The sequence below is a fragment of the Gavialis gangeticus genome, unplaced genomic scaffold (genome assembly GCF_001723915.1).
Source record: "Gavialis gangeticus isolate Ggan-Ray unplaced genomic scaffold, GavGan_comp1, whole genome shotgun sequence".
Taxonomy (NCBI): domain Eukaryota; kingdom Metazoa; phylum Chordata; order Crocodylia; family Gavialidae; genus Gavialis; species Gavialis gangeticus.
The window spans coordinates 166,803,944-166,807,239 of record NW_017729024.1 but is presented as its reverse complement, the minus strand read 5'-3'; the positions used below and the strand labels follow the sequence as shown (position 1 = coordinate 166,807,239).

The following is a 3,296-nucleotide window of genomic DNA, read 5'->3' as shown; positions in this document are numbered from 1 at the left end:
ATCTCTCAGCACTTCCCCACCCGGTGCATGTAGGTCCTGCCCTGTCCCGCACCTCTTCCCTGGAGCTGCATCGCTCCAACCCACCAAAAAGACGCACCCGCATGCGTGCTGCCCTGCGCCCATCCTCAGGGAGCGCCTGCGAGCTGTCTGGGACAGGGCGATGAGCTGGCTCCTGCTGGAGACTTGCTTTGGTCTGTAATGGGGCAGGGTCCAGCCCCTCTATCTGCTGTGTTTGCTAAATAGCCACATGCCCAGTCTCTCCCCCTTCGCCGGAGCAACCACATTGGCTCTGAATGTCTCTGGGCAATGTCTCAATGCCTGCTTGATGGGCTCCGAGCAGTTGAGGGGTACCTAGCAGCCCTGCGTCCCCCCTGGGATTGCTGCATGCTGCTAGCAATCCCAGGCCCTGCCCTGAGGCCGTGCAGCCGGACCCCACCGGGAGCTCTCCAGCTCACTTGGCAGGGCATGCGGCCCAGGGCCAGCTCAGAAATGCAGCAGCAGGTGCTCCCTGGCAGCTGGGTAACCCAGTCTGGGGCTGGGAGGGCTTTGCTGGGAGCGGGTAACCCAGGGTGACATGCAAGCTTCCTTCTTCCTCCTCCCCAGCTCAACAAGGGAGCAGCGCACAATGAAGAGCAAACAGCCTGGCACAAAGCAGGCTGGCGGGATACGCGCAGGCAGGGGGAGAGGAGCAGCTGGCACAGCAAACATGAAAGCTGGAGCCCTTTCTGCAGCCTCTCCATCCATGGCAGGTGGGCCAGGGAGCTCAAACACTCCTCAGCCCAGGAGAGACCTGCAGGAAGAAAGCACGGCTTGGTAACCTCAGCGGGGAGAGCAGCTCTGTGGCTCCCGTCATGCCCTCCCCTGGACTCCTTTTTAACATGGAGATGGAAATTGCTGTCATTTCCCTGCAAGATCCCTGAGGACGTGGCTCCGTGCACAGTGAGAGCACAGGGGATGGGATATGCAGCCTGGCTGGAGGAGGAGCACAAGCATGGCAGGGAATGAGGATTAATTAAGCACCCAGCTTACTGAATTCATGGTTGCAAAGCGGGTGGGGAAGCTGGAAGGATTATTAGCGTTGTCATGAGATCTGGGAGCCGTCGTGCCGTCAGCTGGAGTCTGGGTCGGGGGCTCTGAGGTCCGTCCGCGGGGTCCCGAGGAAGACGGAGCTGCCCGGCCGGGTGCTCACCCAGGCCTGTCCAAAGTGCATCGAGCAGTCAGGAGGTTGCACTGCCGGGCTCTCAAATGGAAAGATGCGTTTTGAGAGCATCCTCCACGGTGGAGGGGATCTGTTGGCCTACGCCACGGCTCCCCATGCCCTGCTTCTGCTGCAGCCGCCGGCGTGTGGGTCAGCGGCACCCTGCAAATCTGGCCCTGATACCATGGTGCTTCCAGGAGTTTCACCACCTGAGACTTGGGCTCCTTGCTTGCACTGAGCTACCGGACTCACGATGCCCGTTCCCCTTTCCCCCACTATTCTCGCTGGTCCTCTGCTCTTGAGACCTGTTGCTGTTTCCTTGTCGGCCCATCGATGTCACTTAGAAGGGGAGCAGTGACAAAGAAACGTCCCCTTGGGCAAGCAGCAAGACCTGCAACCCCAGGTCCCGAGCAGCGCTCGTTTCCCTCCGTCGCTCCACCAGAAGCTCTTCCACTTTAACGCCCCCCAAATCCTCACACGTTGCTGAGTGCAGGGATGGGAACCGGGCTCTCTGCCCTTGCTGGAGCGTGCCCGGTCGCTCTGGCTCAGTGAACATTTAATTATTCCCTGCAGATGAGAATGGCCTCGTTGCATTGCCCGACATCCTGCTCTTGGGTCCCTCTCCCGGGGCGACCTTGTTCAAAGCCATGGTGTGAATCGGGCAGGGGCGACTTGACCCTGGATTATCCTCCGTGTTGTGTTTGTTAAGCAGCCCAATGCCGCCTCCTCCTCCCTGGCTGGGTGACTCTTGCTTGCGTGCCCTGAAGTCCCCAAATCCCAGTCTCTCCCAGCAGGACCTCCCGCGTTGGCTCCCCAGGCAGCGTAGAGCCCTTTCCAGCAGCCCTCTAAGTGCCAGCCTCCCTTCCCAGCGCCCAGCCACCCGCCGCGTGCTCCAGCAGGCACGGACCCTCCGACGTGCGAGATTTACCTCTGTGATAAACTTGTTTTTCTTCCATGTGTTTGACAGAGGCTCCTTATAGTTGTGCGTCATGGACCGGGGCTGCCGGTAGGATTCGGTGTAGGTGCTGATGGGCGTCTTGGTTTTGTGAGCAAAGAGGAACATCTTGTGCTCGGGTCGTGGACGGGCACCGAGCCTGCCGTCCCAGCGCGGGCACGGCCGACGCCAGCAAGGCCGAGCCAGGGGCCGCGTGACCGGAGCGAAGCTCTGAGTCGCGTCGCAGGGGGAGAATAGGGAAGAGGCTGCCCGAGCGCCGACGGTGTCCCGAGTGCGCCACCTTCCCCGTGCTCGCATCACTGTGATGTCACAGTCGGCCGGGTCGGCCCTCGTGTCGGTAAAATATAAAGGTGGGCACCTTGGGCATCCGAGGTGTGACAGCAACAGCTCTCAGCAGTCTTCCCGGGGTAGCATCTCCCATGTTTGCTCCGTTATAACATTGGGTATCGGTGCCCAACAACCCCCATGACGACCGGCTCAGTGGATGAACTGGGATTTGGGCGATGGGTGGCTCCACGGAGCGTTCCCACCGTTCGGTTTTCCTGAAGGCCCTGTCAACATGGCAAGAGCAGGGGTCGGGATATGCTGTTCTTGCAGCTGGGCATTTAAAAGGAGGTGGATAGTGGCTGGGGGTGCAGGCGGGCGAGATGCCCTGGTCAGCAGGACTGTGGCGATAAGAAGGAGATTAGGCAATTAATAATTAGCCGCTCTTGGCAGTGTCCGCTGGGGTGTACAGCCTCTCTCCCCCTCTACCTGCGGCCAGTATGAGTTGTGACGAGGTCGGTGTAGTGCTGGCTGCAACCAGAGCTGCTCAGCTGTGTGTCCTGTGCCCCATATTGCTAGGCACAGAGGAAGAGTCTCCTTAAGCTGGAGTGGTGGAGGGCACGCGGCTTGGAGCGGGTGGCTCTGCATTCTGCCCTCCCTGTTGCGGTGAATTTCCAAGGAGCCGTGCTATGCGGCCATGATCCCCTGACCCTACCAAAGCCGGATGTATCCAGACCCACGTGCACATTTGTGCTGGATCCGGGAACGTGCACGTAATCCAGGTGCAGAAGAGCCTGCGAGGCCCGTTTATCCGAGGCGGTCTGTCCCAGTCGGCTGGGCACCGCCTCGGTACGGTGCCTAAGGACATGCCCTGCGGCT

At 60.4% G+C, this 3,296-nt stretch overlaps 1 protein-coding gene and 1 long non-coding RNA gene across 3 annotated transcripts in view; one reads left to right on the top strand and one right to left on the bottom strand.

Moving 5' to 3' along the window:
- LOC109297966 overlaps positions 1–3,296 on the top strand; it is a 23,554-nt gene that overhangs the window by 9,434 nt on the left and 10,824 nt on the right. Inside the window, exon 2 of the long non-coding RNA XR_002097476.1 lies at positions 2,723–2,727. This is a non-coding gene — a long non-coding RNA (uncharacterized LOC109297966). The remainder of the gene's footprint in view (positions 1–2,722; positions 2,728–3,296) is intronic.
- CUNH9orf24 (chromosome unknown C9orf24 homolog) overlaps positions 1–3,296 on the bottom strand; it is a 22,235-nt gene that overhangs the window by 11,336 nt on the left and 7,603 nt on the right. The window lies entirely within an intron of this gene.